The 16,810-nt window shown below is 42.2% G+C and overlaps 1 protein-coding gene across 7 annotated transcripts in view; it reads left to right on the top strand.

Annotated features, from left to right (window-relative positions):
- Positions 1-2,461: 2,461 nt before the first annotated feature.
- DENND4A (DENN domain containing 4A) overlaps positions 2,462-16,810 on the top strand; it is a 58,027-nt gene continuing 43,678 nt past the window's right edge. For 4 of the 7 annotated variants that reach the window (XM_082321795.1, XM_082321794.1, XM_082321790.1 and 1 more), the window contains exons 1-2: positions 2,462-2,707; positions 10,849-10,934. The gene's annotated coding sequence lies outside the window, so the exon portion shown is untranslated. Of the gene's footprint in view, positions 2,708-10,848; positions 10,935-11,826; positions 11,984-16,810 lie in introns of all 7 variants that reach the window. The other 3 variants (XM_082321792.1, XM_082321791.1, XM_082321793.1) reach the window with 3 other exon arrangements.

Below are 16,810 nucleotides of genomic sequence, written 5' to 3'. Positions count from 1 at the left end.
GCAAGGAGCCTGCAGCAGCCGGGCACACAGTAAATCTGTCTCTGCCTGTACAGTAACACTATTCACTGATGCTGCTCTTTATTCAGAAATAAATACAGCACTATAGTCATTATTTTTCGTAGACCCTTTCGCACGTGGCCTCAGACAAGCCTTAATGTGGAAAATTGATGACAAGCTATGCAGGAAAGCTCTGCGGCTAGCTATGTTCGGAAAGGTGACTTGATAGAGGTGGTGACAAGCTAATAATGAAATGGAACATTGCAATTAAATGTGCTGGTGGGGAAGAAAGTGTGCCACAGCCAAGAGAGCGAGCGAGCAGCAGGTAGGTCATGGAGAGAAAGCAGAGGAGGCTGGATGGAACAGGGCGGGAAGGAGGGGGAGATGCAAGAACAAGAAGGACAGGACGGAGATAAGCACGGCGTCAGCTGAGGTGGTAGGATTGGGCAGAAACTATTTTGTTTGGTGTTTGTGTCAGGCCTCGCACGGTGAGATCCGCGTCCCTGACGGCGATTTGTTGACGTTGATGCAATATGTAATTAAATGCAGATAAGTCCTAGAAGGACAGAAATGGTGGAGGGAAATAAACAGGTCGGGCTATAAATGAACAGCAAATCAAAGACGTCTGCACAAAGTTTTACCTATGACATGAGCTGAAAAGTATGAAAACTGCCACAGGATGTTTAAGAATTAAGTTTCTGTAAAATTTAAGTTCCCATTAGAAGTAGTCAAGAATATTTTAATGGTTATGAACCTAAACTCTGAGAGGTGAACTATTCATACATCAATGCGGTGTTTTGCCTCAGTATACAGGCAGCTGAAACAATACTCTCAGAAGTAGGAACAGACCCATTAATCTTGGATGTTAACGCCGAAGCCTAAAAATTACGCCTACATGAAAAATGAGCAAGGGCAGAGAGCACAGAATAGTTTGAATATCAAAATTACTAACACAAGCCAGAAGATGGACTTTGTTATTGCTATTTATTTGAGAAACATTTCCAGGATTAAGATATACCAGAAACTGTCAAAGGATTTAGAAAAATTTCTACCAACACACTACATAATTTAAGGGCTCACTACAGAACGCAGACCAGCTTGCTGGAAAAAATACTGAGGTTCTGGGTTCTTGATCCCTCACTTACTCCACTGTGTATTGATGAGAGAGAAAACGTCTCTATGGGTGTGGCCAGAAACGCATTTTATGTAGAAATACAAGGAATGGGCAATGTTGTTCTTGTAGTCCCTGCCTGGGATAGGGGTTTGACACATTCCTTAGTCAGTGTGCTGGCTGTTGGGAAAAAAAAAGAAGAGACAGACTCAGCTCACAAATATCAAACCTGGCAGCGCAAAGCTGTGTCTGCATGTGCAGGCTTGCACATGGGTGCTTCTGCCTGGGTAGAGACTGGCTTGTGTCAGCCGCGCTGTTTCCTACAGCATTTCTGCTATAAACAGTCGTATTAATGAAAGCATGTGGGGGAAAAAAGGTCTTATTTTGTACTTTTTGCTTTTATATTCTCCGATTTGGTCAGATTTCTCAGAGCGATGAGGTAAGTCAATACAGTAGGTCTGAACATACGTAAGCATTTACAGTCCAAATTCAGAACTTCATATGAATTTTCTGTCTTTGTAACGAGCCACATCTAAACCCTCGAGCCAAACGTCCAGAGCTGAGGGAAGCTTGAATTCAAAGCCAAAATTGTATGGTTGCAGCCTATCCCTAAACATCACTTCAGAAATAGCACATGGGTATAAAATTTTGAACGGCAGGGCTGCGGTACCCAAGGTGCCAGAAAAGTGGTATTTCTGTGTGTCGGTACAAGCAGGAGGACTCGTTTTGTTGTGCTCAGCAACATCTTGACATGCTGCACTAATCTTAGCCGCACGCTCTTAAAAGATTGTTTTTGTCTCGGGTTCTTTTCTAGTCTTTGATGCAACAACCTGGTGCGGGTTACATCAAGCCTGCAGAAAATCCCCCCCCCCCCCCCCCCGTTTTCCCTTGTTTTCCAGGCAGCCGGCACCTCCTCCGGGTCCTGGCGACGGGCGCCGCAGGTGAGGGAAAGACTGGGGTATTTGGGCCGGAGATTAATTTCTGTTTAAATTAAAGGTGCTGCCGGTGGGCGGGAAACGCTGTGGGGTGGAGCGAGGGGGGGCAGTCGTATCTGAGGCTGTGCTGAGGGGGTTTCGCTGAGGGCGTCCCGCTGCCCCCCTCACGGTTCAGCGCCGCTCCCTGAGGGGGGGAGGCGGGGGCCGCTGGACCGGGGCCCCCTCGCCGACGGGCCCGCCCTGGCAGAGGGAGCCCGCGGAGGCGAGCCGGGCGCCGGGGCGGCCGCCGAGGGCCGTTAGGCAGGGCGGCGGCGGCGGCGGCGGGCCCGCCTCAGGCGCGGCGGGGCGAGGCGCCTCCCGCCGCGGAGCAGCGGGGCCCGGCGGGCGCCCTCCCGCGCCTTCCCCGCCGTCACGAGTCGGCACCCACCCCCCGTGACAGCCAAGATGGCGGCGGCAGGAGGCGGCGCGCAGGGGAGGGGGGATCCCGCCTGAGACGCCCACACGGCGGGGAGGCGGCGGAGGCGAGTCGGGCTCCGCTAGGATGAGATAAGGGCGCGGGGACCGAGCGCGCTTCCCCCTCCCCTGCCCCCCTTCGCCCTCCCGCTCCGCAGGAGGCGCCGCCGGCCGTTCCCCCCTGCCCCGGGGAGCGCGGCCCCCGCCTGAGGTGAGGGCTGCGGGGCGGCGAGGCAGCGCGGCGGGCTGTCACCGCGGTGGGGCGGGGGGGCGGGGGTCAACGAGGAGATATCGCGGGGCGGGCGCTATCGCGAGCCTGGGCCGGCGGGGAAGGGGGCGACCGGCTCCCCGGGCTGTCAGTAGCGGGCCGGGGCGCGGGGGCCCGGCGGGAGGCCGGGCGCGGGGCTGAGGGGAGCGCGGGGGCGGCGGTAACTTTCCGCTGGGCCGCGGTGGGAGGCGGGGGGGGGGGGGAAACTTTCTGCTTTCCCCCGGCGGCCCGAGGCTTCGCGCCGGCCCCCCGCCGCGGCGGTGCCCGGGCCGGAGGAGAGGAGCGCACCCCCGGCCCGGCGTGCGGGGCCGCGCGGGCGGGCGCCCCTCAGGGCGGAGGGCCGCCGGGGCTGAGCCTCCCTGCTGACCTGCCATGTTACAAAGGAGCGGGCGGGGGGAGCCGCTCGGGGAGAAACCGGCCGGGGTGCGCCTGTGCTCCCCAAATAAACGTGCCATTTTTCCATGCAGCGTGCGCTGCGTCAGCGGGGATCGCACAGGTAGCGTTCAGCCTTGTGCGTGCGTATTTTTATTGCGACTTTCCCTTTGGCTCCCGCACCCGGGGTTACTGTCCGCCTGGATTAATGCGACGCGCTGGACACGATGGTGAAAATCAGCCCTGGCGTTTATTATCTTTGTTCCGTCGCAATGTCTGCATGTAGCATGAGTTGCTGCCCAGGGGATGATAATATTTAATAACTTCCTAGCCATGGTTGTTATTCTGGAGTAATTTCAAATGGGCTGCGTTTAAAAACGTGCCGCCTCTGAGAATGTTGATTTGCTAAAAATGAGGACTTGACTTGGCGCTTAGTTCTGAAGTTTAATTTTTTTTGAATTAACTGAGTAGAAGCGTGGTGTTCTGGACAGCTTTTTACTTCATTTCACAATTTTTTCTGGAACTGTTGCTCAACTAGAGGTTTCCGTAAAGAGTGTTACATTACAGTACATAATCTTTCACTTTCTGAATGATTAAACACAAATATTTAATCTTGGCAAGTATCTGTGGTGGTTTAGGAAAACTAATTGAGTTAGTCTAGCCAAGGAAGGTCGAGGGGGAGTAAATGAATTATTTCTGGTTTGTGTGTTTAGCATACAAGTCTCACTTTGTAAGAGTCTCCCGTTTCTCTCTTCTTTTTAAAAAAATTGATATATTTAGAGTATTGGTGAAACTTTGTCTTGCTTTTAGAGTATTGAGTCTGTAAGCTCATTTAAAGTGAACATTAAAGTGGAACTGCGTCTCTGGTAAATGAAGCTAAGTTTTCTAGGGGTAATGGTGACTTGGCGTTGAAATTGTTTAATTATCAAAAATAGAGCATTAGAGTTTCTGTGGTTAGCTTTTGGGGAAGGGGAAAACTGGATGGAGCCTTAAAGACAGAACAAAATGATTAAGCTTCTCTACAGCCTTAAGAGCTTCTGTGATGTACACATTTTACTTATGCTAGAAACATTAGGGTCCAGCTGGATGAGGTACTTTCCTCAAGTGTATGAGCAGCCTCTGCTCCTTTGGAACAGGCTTTACCCAATGGCCTCTTCTAAACAGTGAATTTGCTGGAAAATAGCACAAAAGATAAGAGCTGGTTCTGTAAGCAGTAAGCCAAAAGGCACTAGGACCTTTTTTTAAAATGCAGCCTTACTTAGAAATTTTTTTTTTCCAGTATTAAGGATGTTCATACATGTGAGTTTTCATGCTTTTTGCAGCAGTGTGGTTGCAGGTCCGCATTTCTGGTGAATGGCTTGTTCTATATGCTTTACTTGGACATAACACCGGTATGGCGCTTAATGGAATTTCTATATGTGTTAATGGCAATATTAGCAATTTTGTAGTTAGGTAGCCAGAGTTAATGATTAGTTGGTAAAAGCATAAATATTGACATAGCCTGGCACATACTATAGGGCTCAGGTGAGCATAGCTGGTTCAGGTCAAGCATTAGGAGCAATGCAAATAACCTGGTCCTATTTAAGGTACGTGCTTGAAAGGGAAAGCAGCAAGGTAGAGAGCAGAGCCCAGCTGGTGCTCTGAAGAGAATGAGGTTGTCTCAGGAAGGTGTCTAACTAATACTGCTGTTTTATGTCGCTCTTACAAAGGAATGGTGGGCACCGCTGTTCAGAAGCCAGTCTGCAATTTTTAATCTACTGGATTTTGCATTGAAGGGTTTACTAATTTCTAGGTAAATTCCTGCTGTAGCGTGTGATAGCTAGAGAAAACTCTCTTGTGACTCTTCAATGGAGGAAGATGATATCTGGACCAAGCTGAATAAGGATAATGGGATTTGTTAATCTTGAGGTTTTAAAGCTAGAAAAAGAAATTTGCAGTGTCACTTGAATATTCAACATTGCTTTTTGCTTTCCATCATACTTCCTAGCAACTGAATTGGAGTTAGCTTTGCAAGTCGTAGTAGGTTGAAATGCTTTTTATAACAGTGGCTGTAGAAACAGTTGCACTCATGGTCAAACACCAGCAGGTTGTGGAAAGGGAATAGTATAATAGCTACTTAGTCAAAACCTTTTGCGATCTTAAACATTTCCCAAAATGACGACTTGTAGGAAGTCTCCTTTCCATTCATTGTCCTTTGCTCAACTCTGACCTTAGTTTTTAAATATGGTGTTGGCATGAGCAAAAAGTTGGAGGCTAAAATGTTGCACAATTTATATTGGACTTCAAAAAAAAAAAAAGTCAATGTAACCTTGTAGCCTTGTTCAAACATAATGTTTGAGGCATTGGTGATTTCCAAGTATGTTGCTGTCTTAACAGAGGGTTCCAGTAGCTGAGGTTTTGATACGTCTGTAGCTGTGGATTTAAGGCATTTGTTCTGAAGTTTCCTGGAAAGAACTGTGATACTTCTTAAAAGGAGGGGGAAAGGACCAAAAAAAGACACCAAAATCATTTCTATTTAAGTGCCTTAACAAAACACGATGCAATTTATGTGGATTGGTGTATTTCCAGTATAATTCTCTTGTTTGTGAAAGTATTTAAATCAGGATCTCTGTGATGTATTGAAATTTCAATATTTTTTATGCTGATGCTCAAAAAAACCACCCCAAAACCCCCAAAAAACCTCAGCCTGCCGCCCCTCTGTCCCCCTTCACAATCTTCCCCCAAACCAAACCCTGTAAAATTTAGCACCTTTGCCCCCACAGTCTACAGAGTCAAAATTGAAACATACAGTGAAGGCAATGTGAGGCAGCGATGCTGAGAGGTTTGATCTATAGCAGTCATTTTGGTAGCAGTCTATGACGCAGAAATAGTCATTGGTAGTTCCCTAAAGAGCTCAGAAACAGTACCAGGAGGAAATTGTGGAGGAGAAGTGGAAACGAAGGACTTCAGAAAGCGTCGGCCCTACTCTTTTAAATGGCGTATTTTTACCTTTTCAAAGAGTACTTTTATGTATTAGATACAGGGTTGCTGTAGAGGCTGAAATAGGGTGAAATTGAAGTAAGCAATAAGAGCGGGCGGGGAGTGAAAGAAGAAGGAACTATGGTATAAAAATAGGATGCGAAGAGTAAGGAGTGTTAGAAGTAAGTTAGCCAATTATATCCTCACTATTTAATTTTTACTTTGAAATTTGACTTTTTTGAATTTGGGTCAGAAAAAATCATTAATACTAATTAATCAAATTATTTCAATTTAGCCATCTGAAATAAAATTGGACAAGCAGTAAGCATGTTGTATAAGTTGTATGTACGTGTATGCAAATGAAGAAGTCCCAAGAGGAGTCCCCCACTCTTTTTGTGTGCAAGCGTTATGCAAATAGAGAGAAGGGGATTGCGGGCTGGACTCTTGAGTTTTGCTTTTGTCTTGAGCTTCAGGAGAAATGTGCGGGCTTAAGGAATTATTCTCAGTTTTACAGCCGAGATCAGGGTCAGCTTCAATAACTTCCGTATGTCAGCAAGTTTGTCTGCATGATATTTTGACTATAAAATTACAATGAAAGAGGCAATGCTGTCCAGATCCTGCAAGTGCAAAAGTAATCGGGCTCAGCACAGTGCTGTCGGTTAAATCCTGGTACAGGAGCACTGTTCTAACAACTTGTACAGCTTCGTAGTTACCTTGTATGCTGAACTCCTGTTCGGGCCAGTAAGACTTCATTATGGAGAGCACCAGGGGCAAACCCTCCTGTGAGTAATTTTCTTGTAATATTTAGCCCATAAGGTGACTCTCCCTGACTCAGTACGCTCCAGCCTTTCTTTTAAGGGTGTGGTTATTTAATAATTTTGCTCCCAGAGATGGGGAAGGGGTTTTAAGATACATCTGTTCTATGTTACAAAGAGGTATTTTGAGCTGGCTTTGGAATCCTGAAGCAGTAGTTACCTTAGCATATCATGCACTTCAGCTAATTTACTGCGATTGTCAGGGGGATACCCTAATGTTGCTTTATATTGCTTTGCTAGCTAACCTAGCAAGGAAACTGTCACAGCAATATGTGTTAGTTAATAGATTTATTTGTAGCTGAACTGGTAGCGTTACATTCACACATTTTTCTGTGAGGTAGATGATGAACATTTTGCTAACTGGATGTAGAGATATACTAGATGAGGGAGGTATTAGTCAGTGTTCTCTCTCCATTAAACCTTGCCAGTGTAGATCATCTGCAAATAGCAGTCTATGCATGTCATCCACTCAGTGTCTATAATTTGCAGTGTGGCTGGGTTCAGTTTTCTTACCTTACATGACATTTTTTGCTGGCCAGAAAAAAAAGAATGTCAAATATTCTAAGTCACAATTAAAGTTATTTTTAAATGTAGCAAAAAAAAATGTTAGCAACAATTCCCACCTGTCTTTCCCGCTAGCACCCCATGAATTCAAAATTTTAGTTTGGGTAGAGAATGGCTTCAAACTAGACTGAGGTTGGCATGTGTGTCCGAACATGGCTGGGTGAAAGCAGGCCGCTTCTGTCAGTCTTGGTTGATGCACTTTGACATTTGCAGTGAGAGATTTTGGGTTTGAAGCTCAATATTGGAAGATTTGCTGCTTTCATTTGCCTTTATCGACTGTGCCAAAGAAAACAGAATGTTCTGTTTGGGGGACTTCTCCTTTTAAAAAGTTGGTGTATAATAAGTAGTTGTACAAAAAACATGGACCAGCTGCCCTCCTGAACTGTGTTTTGGGTGAAGTAATATTGACATTTTATAGTGCTTATCTTGGCTTCCCTCCCCCTCATGTGCTATAAATTGTTTTCTGCATCCCTCCCTACAAACGCAGTTGTACTTCAGAAATTGTTTCCATTCTTTGGTTGTGCTTTTTGGCCATAAATACTGTAATCTAGAGAGAAAAGTGGAAGTTGTTTTAAAACTGGCCTTGTTAAGATTTGTCTCTGTCATGAATCTTGTGGGGTGCTTGAACATCACTTTCTTGAATTTTTGTAGTCAGGGTTGAATATCATGGGATTTTACTGTGGCACAACTGTAATGAGCATCTAAGCAGCCTGTGCCTTGTTAGACCCTCTTAGTGAATGGTTTTATTTTATTGAGACTGAAAACAGCAATGAAGAACAAACAAATAGAAGACTCAGTGAGCGATGGTGGAAAGTACAGAAGATGTAGAAACTGCCTGCTCTCTCCCTCAGGGTGAAGTCTGTTCCGTCCTGCCTTCTCTGCCAGTGATTCTGTTTCCTCCTCTAAGCTGTGATACTCTAGATGGCTAGTTCTTGCTCACGGACTGCAGCGATCCCATTGAATCTAGATTAGCCTCTGAATTTAAGCCTAATTTTTCTTTCTTCCTAGACACTGCTGAACAAATCTGCTTGTCCCTCAGTTCTTGGCCTGCATTCCTATTTTCTGCTCCCAAACTCGTAGTCTTGTGTTCTGTCCCTGCGCTCTTATCCAGCACTTTTCTGTTTCCTGGGCACCTCTTAAGAGATCCTTTGTTGCCAAGTTTTGTGAGCTCTTTTGATTTATCTCCTCTGCTGTTTGAATGAGAGTATGTTAACCATGAGTTGGTATAGGTGACTGTGAATGGGCCTGCAAAAAAACTTGATAGCGATTCTGGTCTAGGGATGTAGGGGCAGAACAATGTTGGGGTTTTTCTTGTTTGTTTGGTTGGTTTTTTTATATATATGCCAATATGTTTCTTTAGCACTAGTGCCATTATTGATGCAGCACCAAAGGGAGCTTAGTGGAGGCTAATGGCTTGTTGTTAATTACTGTGTTGTCTAACGTTATGGGGTGCAGATGTATGCAATAGGGTCTAAAAAGTAATGCGATTGATCACTTGAGCCTTAATTGTTAGCAACTTTCTCTGTTGCTGTCCTTTGTTTAACTGCAGTAGTAGGAAATGTGAAGAAAAAGTATAGGCAATGTCCTACTAAAAAATAATAATGCTGTGAGAAGTTCTGGTTGTATTGGGGCAATAACGTAGGTCCTTTGCACCTTGTTTCTTGAACAAGTAGATCTTTTACTTGATAGAGGGAGGACAACAAACTGGTTGTAAATATGTTCTACAAGCTGCAGGTACTATGAAATAACGCTGCAAGTACACTGGCAGCGGTTCTTGCTGTGATCCTTGTGATACATAAATGTATATTGTTATTTTTCTTTCCTTTAACTCTCCTCATTGTCCTTCCAGATAGTTGACTAGGAAAGATGGTTTTTGAAGTGTCCATAGGGAAATCATTCATGTGTTAATGCTGCTTATTTCTTAGACTTCTTGCAACTGTGCTTGATGTCCGCAGCTGATCCCTAAAACTATAATTTCTGACACTCCTGGAAACTTTATATTACAGACGAGGTCATTGGACAAAAATATGTAGTGTTACTGCTGCGTGCTCTCTTCGTAGTCTTGTGTAAAAATGTTCAAAGTCAGTTACCAGAGAGCAGCTGACTTTAACTGGTCCTAGTCCATAGCGCTGTGTGGACTAGGAAGACTTGCCCCAGGGGCTGGATGGGCCCTCTGGGCTGTGACCCCCCCGCTCCTTGCTGTTGGAGTAATGAACTGACAGTGCTGATGGCTTCTGTGTGATCTGAAATAAGTTGTCTGGGACACCGGGGTTATGAACAGAACCTTGAACTTTGTGCTCCCCAAAATATAATTCTATAATACTAAATAATATAGTAAATACAATTCTAAAAATATACTGTAATTAGTGTAGGTTTTTTCCCAAATTTTTCCACTTCAGGAATGGAAGCAAGTCTTTCATGGTTTGCATAAACCTTCCTGACATGTCTTTCTTCCCAGCCTTGCTTATGTTACACTTTGTTTTCTGAAGTCTTCTCACAGTAATGTTCTAAGAGTGTTCTCCAAGTCTTGGCAAATAGAAGCCTCATTTAGACGAAGTTTATTTTTGACTACAGCCTCGGTGATGCTAATGAGTCGTTCTGGGAGATTGAAGTCTGAGAGCGTCTCTAGTGAGGTATCCTCCTCAGTCCTGTGATGGAAAGCTCTTGCTTCAAAATCCTTAAACGCAGCACAGGCTGCCTGGCCCGCGTGTGCCTCAGTGTAAAACACAAGCTCAAGCTGTCTGTGGTCACACCAACGTTTAAAAGGGGTCGTCCTAGTGTTTACCGTATCTGAAGAAAACCAGTGAATTGTGACAGTAAATGGCAAGAAGACCATAACGCTAGCTGCAAGACTGGGGAATTGGAATAAAGTGGCTAGAGGGAAGAGTACACGTATGTTGTTGATTGTGGAGTAAGAAGGATCTGCTTAAATATCAGAATCTTGCAAAGAGGAACAATGTTTTGAAGTAGGCTTTGAAAGGTCATTGAACTAAAAGAGCACTTTCATAGCTGGCAAACACCTATGAATAGACATGGAAGTTATTTATCATCAGAAAATAGTGGAAGAGTTGAAATAATTTGAAGTGGCTGGCTCAACCATTCTTTGATTTATTTTGGTTTTTTAAAGCATTAAATGTTGTTTACATTCTTAAAATATCACTGCAGCATAAAACTTGATATTTTGTTTCTTAAGTTTAAAATCTGGTTTCATATACTTTTTTAATAGTTAAGTGACATGTAACCTTGTCTTAGCAAGCGAGTCCTACAACAATTCACAATGTTCATTTAACGTGACTGGTGCAGTGGAGTGTGCAGTAAGCGTACGTTTCAACAAATGTGTACATTGTTTAATTTTTTTTTTTACTGTTTCTATAGGGGATGAAACTTTAACAAGACGTCTGTGTTAAAGCCAGGCTAGCAGCAAGAGAGGCAAACTGTAGAAGCAATGCCCTGATGAGAAGGTAGGGAATGCCTTGAAAGAGTTTTCAAAAGATTTGTGTTCTGACTTGAGGGAATTCCTGTGATATTTGAGGTGCTTCTGCTTTGTTCCCAGGATTGTTTGCTTGCTGTGAGGAAAATACTGAGGAAAAAGGCTTGTCTGTCATTTTTGTCAGGCAACTTTGGAAGTACAAGGGTGGGGTGAAGGTTTTTCCCTGGGTAGCTGCAGTTGTTCACATGTCTCTAGACTGTTGAGCTCTCATGTGATTTGTGCGGTGTCATGGCTGAGAAATGGTTCTGAGTAGCCATAGCAGGACTGACTGATCCAGTTAACTTCATTCTGCTCTTGCATGACTAGCTGCCGCATTTCTGTGCTTTGGCAGCATACTTCAACAGGATAATGCAGCAGTATGCATATGAGACTGAAATGCTAGGGGCTGTTAGAACTTCACTGGCAACGTTTAAAAATCGGTCACTGATTTGTCTTTCTGTTTGTTTACTCTTCATGTGCCTTCAAAGGAAGGAAGTTCTTGGAATATGATTATGTGATGAATGCTTTTAAAAAAAAAAAAAATCACCATTTTTAATAACGCTTTGAACTGTTTTAAAAAACATGTGTTGCAGAGCCCTGCACTGGTTTCCAACCTCCACTTCGTTCCTTGTTTATAAATGGAACATCTCTTTGGAGTCAGGCTAACAAAGTAAAATGTCACCTGCTTTAGACAGCTAATGGACCTAACAAGGAACTCAAATTAATAAGGGATTTAATATTCTCAAAGGAAAATGCAGGAAGGAATGGGAATGAAGACAAGGAAGATTAAAAGATTACAAGGCAGTTGTGTTTGTGTCTGCCAGAGGTGGACTGGCAAAAGCGTTCTAATGGGGTCAGATGGTCCTTACTGCTGTCTCTCACAGGTCATGTATCTCTTCACATGCAAGAAGCACACAAGTAAACCCTTTCTGCTGTCTGGGAAAGCTGGCTCCTGGAAAGAAGCTGGCACTGCTAGAGCAGTTCTTCTGGTCTGCAGCCCACTTACAAGTTACCTCTACAAAAGCCTGTGGGTAGGAGCAGGTTGTATGAATTACACCAGTATCTTTTTCCTTGGAAATGGTGTAGTGCATCGATAGTAAACTCTGTACTTCGTGAAGCATCACGCCTGTTGCTGCTGCACAGATGGAATATATGGCATATTTGCATTAGTTCTGGTCATGTGGTGAGGAAAAAGCTGATGTGTATTTCCTTCTTATAGTATTTGAATGAAAAATGTGATCTGGTCAAAAAGCTTGGACACTGATTTAGTTGTTTTATCTGAAAATATGTGAGCTGGTATAAAATCATGCCTTTCAGTTTTTGTTTGCTTTCTATATGGGAGTTGCAGATAGGAAAAAAAACTTTGTTGGAAGCGAAATAAGTTAGCATATATGCTCTGCTTTCTGAATTCAGGGTTAGATCTAAGTTCCACTGGTATTTTATCACAAAAGGGTCAGCGACGTGGAACTCCTGTAAACCTCCTGATCATCTTTCTTGTAATAGCAGATTGGTTTGCACTTTGCAGTCGACTGGTTCTCTTTTAACACTAGCAATAGATCTATAGTGTTAGATCGCAAAGCTAATTTTTCAGATTAATCTCTTTTGCACAGTTGCTAAAATGCTGGCATGTGTGAATTCCAACAGCGGTGAAAGAGAGCGAGAATTATTAATTAGTATTTCCTGAACATTTATGAAGAAATACGATGATTTTAAAAAATTAAATTGAATAAACAATGAAACTGAGTTTACCCTTTGTCTTTCAGCAAAGTAATCAATCTAATAGTTTATGCATCTGTGGCAGGATTATCTGATTGTTTCCCCTGTTCCCATATCTTTAGAAATGGCAAAAAGCCCTCTTTTCTCCCACATTTATGTAGTCATGATCTGCAAAGTCCGTGTGTGTTTTTAATATGTTCTTACAAGTCAGTTCGCTATTTACAAGGATATTTTGTTTCTTACTAATGCTTATGGTGTTTAATTTATAGTGGTATTAATTATATGTGGTCCGTTAAAAATGATTGTCGTGAGATGGCTCAAAGACCATATATTGCACTTGTTTCCAGGGGCTTTTGTAAGAGGTTATGTTCCTGATCCCATGGCGTTGTCTTCCAAGCGCAGCCTTTCGTCGCCAGGTGCCTGAAGTGTAGAGAAGCAACAGTAGCTGCTTCTCAGGGTGGCACTGTTAGTGTTGAATTTCGCCTGGGACCTGCTGCTTCGAGCAACGCTTTTGTGCAGTGTGACTTTCTGTTGTGGGTTTTTTCCTGGAAGCTGACTTGCAGTACTGTGTGATGTATATAATTATAACATGCTTTGGAGTACCTTCATGGCAAGAGTTTCTACAGAAATTATTCAGATTCATCAGTTGATGTGAAATTGCTTTTCACGGAATCATTATTTGTCACTGAATTAGCTTGCATTATACACCTTTTTTCTGGGGTCTGTTAACATAAACTTTGGATAAATATGCTCTCACAATAAACAGGTGTTGAAAATGTGAGTATCACAGTAGCTCCAATAAAGTCTGAGTTGGCTTGAATAAAATACCACTGAATTGTTTGATATCTTCTGCATTTTATCCCATTTTTAGCTGCAAGCCTTTGTATCAGAAGGCAAAGATCTGAAGAGATGATGCATGATCAGCTAGGCCTTTTTTTTCTCCCTTCTGTAAAAGCTGCATTAAATTATGAAAGTCTTGCTGACTTGTTTATTACTTGCTATAACCTTAGGAAGCAAATTTGTGTGATAGCAGGTGTTTGTATGTAGGGGATTCTAATTTTAACTGCCTCTAAAGGAGGAGAGCTTGTCCCAGTTTTTCTTGGAAGTGCTTTTGGGAATAAACGAATGTTTGAATTTAAGACTTTTGGTGTAAGCTTAATATGAAAAAATTAATAGTGAGGCTTAAATTGTGAGGCAGGTATGATTCTTCAGTATAATGTGTATATATAGCTTTCTGTTTATTTGTAGTGCTGTCTTGGCTAATTAAACTGGAATAGTGTGCTGCTAATACACTGAAGTTATAAGGCGTACTTGCAGTTTTAACAGTCATAGTTTGTGTAATTTTTGTTTACTAAAATATTGTTTTCTTTTCAACTTAAAAGGCATTGTGAAGCACTCCAGAAATTGGTGTCGTTTTGTGAAATAATGCTAATGAGAAAAAGAACAAAACAATAAAAAATAATATTTTTCTAACTCGGAATTCTTAAGGCAAAGTTCAGTTTTGTAGTGTTACTGCTGCTGTGTACTGAGCCTGTGGTTACGGAGCATTTTTCACACACACCAGTGCAAGACTTAGCCGGCTTTCAGTCCACCTTCTGTCTTCGCGAGTCTTTTAATGGAAAACTTTTGCGCCAGAGCTGGTGATGGGGCTAGCGCTGAGTTTAAATTGCCTGGTTGGTAGCTTTTACTTAGCCAGCCCTTTCTTCCTCAGCAGTTCTTGAGGAATAGTTTGGGGTTTATATATATTCCCCTCTATCTTCTGAGCAGTCTTTGACCATAGCTTCTATCTGAAGCTATGTTATGAAGTATTAATTTTTTTCTTTCTATATTTCTCATGCATTTTCAAACGATACAACTTTTTAAAAGCAACTGCTTATGCTCTGATTTTTAATTTTTTTTTTTTTAAACTTAAAAGCAAATGCTTGCCCAGTGTATTGTAGGTTTAAAAAAAAACTGTTACAGCTTATCCATTGGTTTAGAGTGCTGGCTGATAAAGATAGAAAGTTGTCATGACAGTTAAAATGTAGCATACCATAGGTAAGTTTTACAGGGAATTGTTAATGTTACACAATATTTAAAACTTTAGTCGCGTTGGCTAAAAGATGTTAATGATTGGTATTATGTTAAAGACGCTTTATGAAACTTCTTTCTCCCTCCATGCGTTTGTTGCTAGCCTATTCTGGCTTTGCTGAAGCCAGATGTACAGTGAAGTAATAGGCAGCATAATGCAGTGGTTGATTTTGTGTGTCTTTGGCTATATCACTCAAGGAGAAGTTTGAGTTTGCAGTTATTACTCTCATGTCCTGCTAATTGAGTAACGTATCCCAGATGCTTTTTAAATAACTGAATTTAGGTTAAATTAAGTTGTAGTTTTGTAACAGCATTCTCTGTTCTCTCAGAAAACAAGCTGAACAGTTATTTACAAACTGTTACACTGCTATATGTTGATGATTGTTTCCCAGTAATCGTGTTCCAAAGTGTCCTATATTGCTTATTAACCATACAGAAAGAAAGGTTGGATAGTTCGGGGGTTTTTCTTGGTGTTTTCTTGAATAATGCAAATAACCTTAAAATAAAAACTGTTACTCATTTCCTTGCAACTTTAGAAGCTAGTCAAGTCAGTTACTCCAGCAAAATACAACCAACCTACGAAGTAAGAGCAGGAAGATGGAATTAGCTTTCTTGCACCGGTAGCTGAGGTTGGTCGTGGTGATCAGGCACAGGCTGACATTCTTCCTTCTTGAGCAGGGACTGGTGCTGGAAGTCTGAGGTCAGCTTGGAACAATTTGAGTAAATGCACAGTATCAACTTAGGACGTAATTTCCCCAATTACCTGAGAGAGATGTCCAAATTTATTTTGCTTGTTTTAACAAAGATTTATTGGTAAAATCCAAGAATCCCAATGGTACGAAGTTTGATAAAGCTTCATACTTGCTACCTAGAGCAAAAAGTAAAGGGAGATAAAGCAACCGGAATAAAAGTGGCATGAAAACTGAAGTCTTTCACCAGCCATTCAAACTGTTCGAAATTCTGTTTGTTGAGTTTCTGAATGTTAGCAAGCTCTTGAAACTCCTGTGTTGTAACACTTTCTCTTACAATAAAATTTTACACCCAAACAAAATGCATTCAACAAAAGGGAGTCTTAAATAGCTTGTCTGGTTTAAAAAGTCTGGAACTTGGTGACAGTAAACTTCCTGAAGCTACTTTAGTGAGGTTCCAGCACATGTGGGTGACTTAGATAAACATTTTTAGCCCATTTCTCACTGTTCCGTGAAAGAGCAGAAAGTATTTTCTTTATTTGCAAATCAAGCTATTAAATAAGATACGGGGTTTAAGTGACTTGCAAAGGTATTCAAGAGTCTCTGACAAAGAGGAAACTGAATCTCCTGATGTGTAGCGCACTGCGTTGTTTGCAAGGCCATCTTTCCATCCTACAAATACTACTTTCTCCTATGCTGAAGTTAATTTACAACACTGGTAGCAAACACTGCAAAAAAACACTATACAGAAAGAGTTCATATGTAAAGATTTTTGTTTTATCAATATGTTCCAGGAAGAAAGAATGTAATTTCCCAGCAGAATTTGGCTGGAACAGCAAGACTGTATTCCTTTTCATTACAAAAAAACTTCATGTGGTCTTGAATGTTTTTGTTTCACAGTGGTCTGGAGTCCATTGAAGTTGACTTGGTTTAAATGCCTTGTATAAAAGCTGGTATATTGCTGGCTATGGATGGGTTGCATATCAAGGATCTGAGCGCCAAGACACTATAAAATGGTATCAACTTTTAGCCACGGAAATACTCCCAAGAAGATCTGGCCTTGGTATCAGTTGTAAAATCCCATAGGGTGACATGGCAGCAATTACAGTTGTATCTTTAGAATAATCAAGACAGCCTTTGCATATATGTTTAATATTCAGGAAACAAATGAATTGCAGATTATGCCTTAGAAGATCCATTGACATGGTGAATAGAGTGCACTAATAGGATATATGCAAAATACATGAGAACTACTTTTTGGCTCTTTTATTTAACAATTAACTGTCATGATTGTGGCTCAGAATTCCAAATTGGAAAGATCATGGTTACAAATGAAAAATGTTACATGATCTGATGACGGATCTCTATTTCTTTTGTATTCTTTTGTTGTGTT

The sequence above is a fragment of the Platalea leucorodia genome (genome assembly GCF_965183815.1).
Source record: "Platalea leucorodia genome assembly, chromosome: 9".
NCBI lineage: Eukaryota > Metazoa > Chordata > Aves > Pelecaniformes > Threskiornithidae > Platalea > Platalea leucorodia.
The sequence above is the reverse complement of the archived record's forward strand: the minus strand, read 5'-3'. Positions and strand labels throughout refer to the sequence as shown.